Below are 11,372 nucleotides of genomic sequence, written 5' to 3' on the forward strand. Positions count from 1 at the left end.
TCTGTCTCTTCCTCAGGAAGTAGTCTCACCAACATGAGTTCCTGACACACTCACCAGAGGTCCGGTTCCTAAGCCTCGCTCCTCCAGTGCAATGGCTCGTCTAGCTATTCCTGTTCCAGAAAATGCAATGTTTGATGCAAGTCGGCATATCGGGTTGGTGCCAGTATTTAGGGAACATGAAGTTCATGTGTATTTCCCTATTTTTGAATGCATTGCTACTGCACTCAACTGGCCACCTAGCATTTGGTCTTTGCTTTTACAATGCAAACTTACAGGTAAAGCACAGGAAGTATGCTCTTCTTTGACTGTGGAGTAGAGTTTAGATTATGACTTGGTAAAGTCTACTATCTTGAAAGCTTATGAATTGGTGCCAGACGTTCAGAAACAAACAAACAAAAAAAACCAGCCAAACTTATGTGGAATTTGCCAGAGAGAAGTTTGGGTTGTTTGAGAAATGGTGTGCAGCGAGTGGAGTGACTACTTTCAAACAGCTTAAGGAGCTGATTATGTTGGAAGAATAAAATGGTGGGTTTTTTGAATGAGAAAAAGATAGATAATTTGTCTGCTGCAGCTACATTGGCAGATGAATTTGTGTTAACACACAAAACCGTCTTTAACTCAATTTCACCGCAGGTCGTTTTATGACTAGTAAACCGATCGGCAAAGCCACTATTGGTTCAGAGCTACCGCTACCCGATGAGACCACTGTGTTGGATACCCATAAGTGTTTTTATTGTCATGACCAGGGGCACCTTATTGCCATGTGTCCTGTTTTGAAATGCAAAAACATTCATAAGAGCACATCTGTGAAAAAAGTAAATGCATATTGCAAGGTGACTACAAACCCTGGAAATTGTGAAGTACCTACTGCTGATGTTGAGCCTGTCTTTAAGCCTTTTGTGTTCTCAGGAACTTGCATTGACAGAAGGTGAGCAGAGCAAGTCCGTAACTATCCTGCGGGATACTGGGGAAGCTCAATCATTTGTTTTGGACAGTATACTTTTAAAAGGCACTTTTAATTGGAGGGACAATAAAGCAGCGTTTTTCAGCATTTTAAACTGACATGTAAAGGCCATAAAATAAGGCATTTTTGATGGATTTTGCTGCGTATTTTACAGCATAGTGAAAAATAATGGCATTTGTTTGTGGTGTAAAAAATGTCCAAAACGTCAATTTTTTCACTGTTTTACAAATTAAATGTTTCATCTGGGGTGAATTTAAACCACTTTGGCTTTCCATAAGCAACATCATAACCACACTATTTGGGGCGTGGGTGTAGGCATTTCACAAGTCTTTAAAGTCATCTAGTTTAAATGAGGTTCATGCATAATAGCCTAAGGCATTGTTGGGTGTGTTGAGCAGCTTATCACATTGCTCAGAAGCTTATCACAATAGACTACTTGAGAAAATAATGATTTTAATGAAATTATATCTTACAGCAATAGCTTTTAAAGGTATTTTTAATATAAAATCCAGTGATAAAACTCAGCAGCAAGATGTGTGGCCACAGATAAGCAATCTGTAGCTTGCATAACGTATACATTGTCAAATTAAAATTAACCTAGTTAAATACATCTTTTAAAGCTAGACGTAGTATCAGCGAGGTAGGTAATTCAAACCAGTTACTTGTTTAGAACTTACTTCTAAACAAATCTGATAAGAATGGTTCAATCTCTGTGAAATGGCACATTTCACATAAGCATTGTTAAAGAGTGTGGCAGCTACAGCGTGAAGATTGCCAATTTACACAGGCCATGAGTCACGTATTAACAGACCCTGAGTCAAGTATTCTGACATCATATATTGCCCAAAGTATCCTTCCCATATCTCAAAGACACGGCAGACATCCTGCCCACACTGCTCAGTGGACTAATGTTGATGACTTCATCCGAATCCAGTACAGGGACTTAGCTACTAAGACATTGTCATGACTGGACACCCTCCTAGCATCCCTGTCTCATGTCTTTGTTTTGCATTACTTCCTTGTTGCTTTTACCGCCCCTCGTTTGGTTTTCCTCACCTGTCATTACTTGCACCTGTTCCTCATTTCTATCCTTGTTATGTTCAGTATTTAATGTTCCTCCAAGATGTGAGTTAATAAAGTTAACTGACACTGACCATAAAAATGAGAACTACCAGAGAGAAAAAAACACCCCATGCCCTCTCTCTCACACACACCTGCCACAATTATTCCCTGTGCCTACATCACACCATGTGAGCACATTTTCAGTGAGAAAGGGCTGTGATCAACGAGAGGCTTGTCCTGATGTACAGACTGCTGTGAATTTTCTTACCTGCACCTCCTTTTACCAGTTCCCTACTTCAGCATTTCAGGTATTGTGCTGTTTAAACCAGATAAACTTAATGTTTCTCCTCATGATCTGTAAGCTCATGGTAGTTCTTGGTATGGTTTAGTAGGTTTTGCTGTAGGTTTAATAAACCTCATGTTTATAGCCTATACATTGCTTATTGTTAAAGTATTAACAGCAAAACCTTACTTTATGAAGCCAGCCTCTAGTGCTATATGTAATACTAGGTGTAAGGGTTGGCACCAGGCTGAGGCCCCCTCCGGCCACCAGAGGGAAGCCTCGAGTCAATCACCCTACTAATCAGGCTTGATGCCCAACAGCTGGGCTAGATCTATAAAAGCCCAGTGACCCAATCATTCAGTGCTGGGACTTTGCTAAAGCTTTGAGCCAAGTGCCTAGCTGGTAACTTCAGGTATTGAGGTCTGTGAGACCTTGTGCCACACCTCATTTCTTTCCTGTTCGGGTGTTGGTGTTTTTACACATCCCCTCCCCTCTTGAGTCTGTCTCTCTCCTGAGGTTTCCCTTGGCCATTAAAGTTCCTCCCTGTTTTCTGGTTTTGTTTGGGAGGTTTTAGTCTGGTTTTCCCCAGTGCATCGGGGTTGTCAATCTTCCCATGGCGTTCTTTGTTTTCCCTTTTTACACGCACGGCGTGGTGTTTTGTTTTTCATTTTGTTTTACCTGATCCAAGATCTAACTGTTCTGCACATGGGCCCACCCTCATTAGTGGATGGTTGCTCACTCATTAGGCTGTCACTGTCAGTACCTACCTGACCTGGGTTCAAGCCCACCTGACATTAGGTTTTCTTTACTCTTAATGTAGCAACTACGTCTTACTTTTACTCGTCTCGCAAAATCTTTTGTTTATACCAAATTGGATACATAATGGCTCATTAAAAATGAATATATGATAAAAGACTTGTTGAAGATGAACAGCATAATGAATTTATTTTACGATCTGTCCAACAGCAGATTTGTTTTGGGTTCTCAGTCATTTTCTCCATTGTTCGCAGCTCTGAATATTTCTATTATAGTTCCAATAATCACAGTACTGCCTTAAATACAGCTATAAAAGAATTATAGTTACATTTCAACTTACTGTTTAACACATTAATGAAAAGAGAGCAAAGGTTATTGTCAGTGTCTCGCAATTTTTCGCAAACGCTGTCTTTCACCGTGGCACCACCTCGGAGGGAAAAATTGTGTCTATCCAAACAAAACAATAGAAAAAAAGAATGTTCTCTCATACATTATCATCAAAATATGTTTGCTTTACTGTTTTGCACAGAATTAAGACTATCCTGGATCTATAAGCAGTATATTTAGCAGTTTTTCCAATGCATTCTCCATTGCATTCTTGACTCAACTCTACACGCCTGCAGACTTCTGATTAGTCAGACAAAATGGCTAAAAAAATATATGCTGATGTTAGCTACTTAGCTATTTAATTATGCAAGTCATCACTGCACAAAATTTTAGCGCACTTTTTAGTTGCTGCCGTTATTAATTCATGCTAATACTGGCTTCCTTTCAACTACTGCTATAGACATTTTACTAACTTAAGCCCCTCGTCAATATAATTCACATATTGTTTGTGGGCTTACTCGTAACTCAACCACTCAAACCCTGATTTTATGATGGCTAGCCAAATGATCTCCTCAAAACAGCAAGCTAACGTTTAGCAATAATGCTAGTTAACTACAAACATCAGGAGGTAACTAACTACAAATGCAGAGCGAACCCATGTTAAATAGTTCAATGAACTTGGTAAACATGCATTGGCAAGATTTTAGCCTCAGGTCGTTAAGACACGTGGGTAAACAATGGGTTTTATTTAGCTAACTATTGTAGCCTAGTTAAAAGCCATCTCACGTTTGCTAGCTAGTTATTGGCACCAAAAAGACTGACTGGCATCAAAAAACCATAACAGTATTTGTACAGAAATGGTAAAAATAGTAAAATATATATATATATATTGGTAAAAAATGGTAAAAAATTAACAACCACTCAATAAAGATTGTTAGGATAAAGTTACTTCTATTCTTCCTTTCTCCGGGCGATTAGCAGCAGCTGAACACCTGTGCCATTAATGGGTGCATCTTAATGCAGCTAAATTCATAAATGAGGTATCTCCACAAATTTTGGACATATAGTGAATGAGAATAGCAAACGCATTATTTTATTTAGTGTACTGGCAATCCCCATCTTGTTTACTGGGAGTAGTCTAAGCAGAAGGCTAATAACATTTCAATGTTTCCATTAACCGATTTTGTGATTGTAAAGTTTGGAGAACAGACATATTCCAATGCAGGAAGAATTGTAATATTGAAGGGCAATCCAAGGCGTAGTCTGAGAAACAGGCAGGGTCAAGATCCAAAGAATCTGATATAGCAAAGAAATCCAAAAATACAAAATGGGAAATGAAATAATGAAATGAAATGAAAGACCAGAGAAATATAACTATTCAATAATGCTCAGTAATGTAAGCTAGGCAAGTGAGACTTCGCAAAGATTTAGTGAACTCCTCTGTATATATATATATGAAGATACATCAGGTTAACAATATCTATTCATATTCAGCTCTCACCATTTTCTCTGATTCATTAATTCATGACATATGTAAAGAAAAAGTATAGGATAACATAAATTTTTTTTTAAAAACTATTAAAAATTGTCTTTTTCTGAGCAGGAGTGACCATATACTTGGTCCAAACTTGGTGCAGTGTCAAAATGCAATGACACACTTAAATATAGATCATTTTTGGTTTAAAACATGCCACACCAACATTATATATATTATATGGTTGCATTTGGGCCACTTCTGGCCCAGAGTCCAAATGCCATAGTAAACTTAATCTGTAGCTGCTACGATGAGGCCACTTCTGGTCCAAAATGGAAATGTCATACAAAATATTTCACATGGTTGCCTGTATGTGGACCATATGTAGCCCAGAGTCTGAATGTCATGAGTCATGACAAACTTTGAATGTGACTGACATGAGTTAAGACACGAATACAATATATGACTTTCAAGCTCACTATCTTTTAAATTAGAATCATTGTTGTATGCTGACGTATTGGCGACAGGGGATAACACACTACAAGGTGTTTGGCGAGTCTTACAGTCTTAAGAAAATATCTGTAGGAGGGTTCTTCTCAGGTCTTGCTTCAAGAAAATGTTTTCAAGCTCTCATCCATCTTAATTTGGGATGACTGTATACAAACATTTAATGTCCACTGAAAAAAGCAAGACGGTAGCAGGTAGTGCTTGTTTTTTCAGTTGTTAAAGGATTTGTAGAAAGTGTGTGAAGAATCTTTAACATATGTAAGGAAGGACTGAACAATCGGTTGTAAAATCTCATACAGAAACTGGATTATTACTTCTGTTGCAGGAAGATGTAGATATAATAGCATGTCTAGGATTGTTTTCCTTATGAATTTTAAGAAGAAAATAAACAGCTGCAACAAGGATTATCTACAATAAGATTCTGTGCAGAATAAGGGAGGTGTCCTGCTATAATGGTATGATAAATAGTTGAATGGTTGGTAGACTGTAACCGTGGAGTAATGTCAGGGGTGTTCTGTCTATAATAACTAGTATCAGAAAATTGCTTGACTGCTTCCTCCTTGTAAAGGTCTTTTCCCCCAAACTACAACAGCTCTACCCTTATTAATGGGCTTAATAACAATGTCACTCCAGTGAATAGTATTCTTCCTTCTGTGGATTGTTTTTTATCAGATTTCTTGAAATTTATGTTACTAATTTCTCTTTCCTAGGTATTAATAAAAAATTTAGTGCTTCAATTTCCCCTTTAGGATGTGTCCAGGAAGTTGAATCTTGGTTAAGAAAGTACAACACAAGTTCATTAGGACATATATTTCTGAACAATACTAAGCACTGGTTTATTCACAGACTTGCTCCTAAACTTTAATTTCCAAATCTAAAAGTTTACATTTTAAAATCTATTTTACAAGCAGTTGTCAGGACAGGGTTTACTTTTTTTGAAGAGCAGAGATTAATGGCATAATTTCAGTGGCACTGTGCACTATTTTGGACATGAATTGGCAGAACCTCCACCCAAATAGTGCATAATACATCTTATCTAAAGCCATTTATATTCAGGAATAGTTTAGATAACTCATTTAACATTCAATGGCTGTTAATTGAAATGTTTTTAAGTAGGTGTCATTCCCTACTTAAATGGCACCAATAGTCTTTATTCAAGTGGCAGACTAAATGTACTGACTAACTTATGCCAAGAACACACTACATGACTTTCACAGCCATCAGATAGCTGTACTTTTCACTCTACATGACTTGCTGTCTTGTAATGGGAAATCTTTAAATTGTGGTAGTTTGTACAGTACATAAATTACTGGTGACAGGGGATCACACAATACAAGATCTTTGAACACCTGGCAAGTCTGTCTGGTCTCCAAGCTATGTTTTGTCATGAAAACAAGTGAGAAATGAACAGGAGAATGATGCTCTAGCATGCGTGAGACAGATTGTTGCTATCACTTTAAAGTAATAGCTTTACATTTTTAAAGAATAATTGGTCTTTGAATATATTGATATTGAAGTTCAGTAGGTCTATCAATATATTGAAATCAAGAATCATATGTATAGGCCCTATATGAACTTACAGCTGTCAAGATTAGTCCCTCCATTTTTCCTTGTTCCATGGTTTCCGTGTCTTGTGTATTTTAGTTCCATGCCGTGGTTTCATTTTCTCCGTCCCTCATTTCTAGTCTTGTTAAGTTCATGTCTTTAAACCCTGTCATGTGCCTTGTGTTTTGTTAGATTCATTGTGTGTGGTTTAATGTATTTGAATGGTTGTGTTTGGTGGATGTTTGAAAGCCCGTCTGTTTCAAAGCCTTCGGTTGTTAGCCTGTTTTATCCTAGCCTTCGTGTTTCCTAGCTTATAGCCTGTTTCACCTGTTTGCCTTCGTGTGTTCAAGTTCAAAGGGGTTTTGTCATTTCAGCTATATACAAGTACACAACAAAAAACGAGACAGTGTTCCTCCAGGACCATGGTGCAACACAAAACAACAGTGCAACAGACAACATGCTACAAGTGCAAACAGTCCAATATGGTGCAAAAATGTCATTAAATAAACATTAAATAAACAATAATAAATACAGAACAGGACAAATACAAAGTGAGTAGACAGTGCAATTATTTAGTGCAGTACACAGTACTGGGCATATGTAAAGCGACTTGTGCATAGGAATCAGTGACATGCTACCCTGAACATAGCAGTCACTGGTAGCAGCCAGAACAGTTCAGAGTACAGTGCTGGTTTAGTACAGTACTCTAGCAGCAAGTGTGTTTTTGGTTTGTCATTACTAGCCTTCGTTATCCTAGCCCTTGGTTTATTTCTCATGTATCCCAGTACTCTCCATCTTGGTAATATGACCCTGGACTGCTATAATGACTCTGACTTTGGATTTGTCCTTAATAAATCTTGCTCTTCAACGCACGTGCATCCGCCTCCTTACCGCTCACCGTGCATGTTGATGCATGTAAATATTTTTCCCCTGGGTTTCCACTCACTCCGTATCATCATGCATTGGCTATACCTTGACACAGTACTCAATGCCAGTCATAAAACTTGGGCTATATTTGAAATAGCCTACTACATACTCGCGATCTGATTGGGCCCCAAATCAGTATGAAGTACGAGACCAAAATACATTTTTCCAGTATACACAGATGACCTATTCTGTCAAATATTTCAGTATGCGACCAGAGCTATCTTTGTGGTGTACTGTATCCTGCCTGGCAGGAACGTTCATGCAGTCACATTACCTTGTAATATGATTTGCATTTGTCACATTTTTTCTATACCGCATACTACTATGGGGACCAGTTTACAGTATGTAGTAGATATTTCGAACAGAGCCTTGGTTGCGCTTTTCACACTACAGGTTTGGACTAGCCAGCAGGTCCTGATATTTAGCACACTAGATATTTTCAGGACTCTGCAAGCGATTGACGAAACATTGGGAACGATTCACACATAGTGATTGAGAGCTGATTTTCAAACCCCGGTGATTTGGCTATGACCTGTGACCTCCACAACCTGTCGGCTAATGGAAAGTCAGGGCTAATACTGTGTAATGTGATCTTGGCCAAGATCCAATGAAACAAAGGCTCTGAACTATGAGCATACCTTTTCTGTACTTCAGCTAACAACCAAACAAGTTCTGCAACTGAATGCGTCTTGTTGAAGTATTTTTTATGATGTGCCTTTTCAGCCCTTCTTTTGTGCTTTTGTATCCTGTGGGAGACAGCATTTCCGTTATTGGCTGATGGACATACACTAAGGATACTGTAGGCCAATACACAGTTCAATATTAGAATACTTAATTTGGGTTCTACTTTGAGCTCTCTCAATAGTGTATGCAAAAATTCCCACTCGGAATTGTCCTAGTACTCAGGATGGCCAGTCCATCCTAGCCAGAGTGGCTCCAAAACACTAACTCTCAATGCCACGGCTCAAGAGTGCCAGTGCGCTGCACTGTCAGGAGCCCAACTCTTTGGCCTTATGCACAGAGAGCTCACCATAAAAAACTGTTCAGACATTTCTTTGGTTTAACTCTACCATGATGGGCAGTTGGCTGAAGTCAGAATCTTACAGATTTTGAGTGTTAGTGGGAACCAGGCTCTCAGAGATTAGGGAGCTGAGAGATACGTTGATTAATCAAACAATCCTGAGGCCAACTGTGGGACACAATGAAAAACATTCCCACATTGAGACTGGTAATGGGAGTGAGCTTTACAATAGCCTACATCTGTGGGAATGATAATAGGTGAGAAGTTTGTTCACAACATTATTATGTATGTCCCTTCTTCACAGGTGATTTTATGATATATGAATCATGTATGGTTGTTACTGATTTATATACATTTCTTTTGTGACATTAATTATGAACATTTGAAAGTTATAGAGTTACTAAATACAATTCTTTTAATAGAATCTTGTAGTGTCTCCCTGGAAGGTAAGGAGTGGGCAAGGTAACTGGTCAAATACAAAGGAGAAGCACAAATCTTTCTAGCATACCAGGTCTTGATATTCACTCTGACTCATGTGTTTTAATTACGAAGGGAGAAAAGAGGCTTCTGGCCTGCTTACTAAACAGCTTCTCCAATAACTGAGGAAGTTTCCAGACATTTTTGCAGTCTCAATGTTCATCATCCATCTTTGAAGGGACTCTGCCCTTCCAGAGCATTACTGTTTCCAGTATAGAAAAATATGCTCACTGTAGTATCAGATGTACAGCATTTGGCAGACACTCTAATCCAGAGCAACTTGCATATTATACTGTGCATATTATACATATTATACTATAATATTACATATTGTACTGTGTATGACTATGTATGTGACAAATAAACCGAACTTGAACATATTTATGTAGGTACTACACCAGTCAGCAGGTGGCAGCACCACCAGCAACACTTTAAAGCACCATTTTCCTTCTGTGGGTTTCTAATTGTCGAGTTAGGGAGTAAATCTTGATTCTTTCTTTATTGTCTGGTAGCACTGACTTAAATAGGCTTGTGAATGTTCGCAATGGGAAGCGTATTCTTTTCTTTGGCTTTCAAAGGTTTTGGTTCGTTCAGTTTGTTTGTCAAACATTTTGCTCAGGTTTTCTATTGCCTCAAGGAGGACTTTGTTGATGACTGTTGTCTCCGGCAGTTGTTTTTTGGCTTTCATACCACTTTATCTCTGTGGGGTTATTGCTTCGCCCTCGTTTTAACTATAAATTTTATGCATCTGTATTGTTTATTTTTTAATGTTTTTTTCTATTTTAAGAATTTTTTTTCTACTTTAAACAGAGAGCGATGAACATTACATAGGGCATGCCCTTTTTGCCATTGTATGTTGTACTAGACAAAAAAGGCCATTCAGCTTATTTAGCACTCAAACATTTTCCTGCACATAAGTCTGTAAAACAAGATCTCTATATAATTTTGATATAGACTTTTAAAAATGTATATAGCTTGGCACTATGAATAATACCATAAATCTTATTTCTTCTATCCTTCAGATGTGGACATATCCAAATTCCTATTACTAGATTCCTTCAGCAGTCAATGTATGTGAATACAACATTTACATACAATTAATATGCAGGAAAGATTTCTTTCAATTCAAGGCTTTTTTTCACAATAGACTTGCTTTTCTTCACTAACAATAATATATCAATAATCAACAATATTTATACTGGACTGCAGGACTTAAGCCAGGATCAATATACAAAGGTAGGCCAGACACTGTTCCAGTGACTGAGTGCACTCAGAGTCACTGTTGTTAAGGCAGCTGACATTCTTGTGGCTTGTTTGATACTACAGATACCCAGCCATGCAACGTAATGATCCTAAGGGCAGAAAAGGAAAAAAAATGGATGAAGAAAAATGGAAAAATTCGGAGACTGTGGCTGTGTGTGGAGATGGGGTGTGCAGCAGTATGGGCAGTGCAGCTGGGGCTAGGGAAGCATCTGTGTGGCAAGACAGGGAAGGAGGCTGTGGGCTGTGTGCCTGGAGACGGGAAGGAGGCTGTGTGCCTGGAGACGGGGAGGCGGGCTGTGTGACAAGACAGGGAGGGGGGCTGTGTAACTGGAAACAAGAAGGAGGCTGTGTGCCTGGAGACGGGGAGGTGGGCTGTGTGGCTGGAGACAGGAAGCGGGCTGTGTGACAAGACAGGGAAGGAGGCTGTGTGGGCTGTGTGGCTGGAGACGGGGAGGCGGGCTGCTGAGGATTGCATTCTAGCTTCATCAGTCACTATTCATCAGTGTACCTGTTAACTTTAATAGGTATAGCTAATAAAAAAACAAGTAAATACTTGTGCAGGCCTACTGTCACGGAATGCTCGCCTCCCACGAGTCACGTGGTTTGGCCTGCCACGTGCACTGGGAGGATCCTGTTCGTAGCCACACCTGCATTGTTATTAGTCTTTGTGTATTTAAACTCTTGTCATTGTGTGCAGTGATGTTGGTTATTGTTGAAGTAATGTGTCAATGTAGTGTGGTAATGTGAATATTAAATGATCTTCTTG

Source organism: Electrophorus electricus, chromosome 4 (assembly GCF_013358815.1).
Source record: "Electrophorus electricus isolate fEleEle1 chromosome 4, fEleEle1.pri, whole genome shotgun sequence".
In the NCBI taxonomy this organism is placed as follows: Eukaryota; Metazoa; Chordata; class Actinopteri; order Gymnotiformes; family Gymnotidae; genus Electrophorus; species Electrophorus electricus.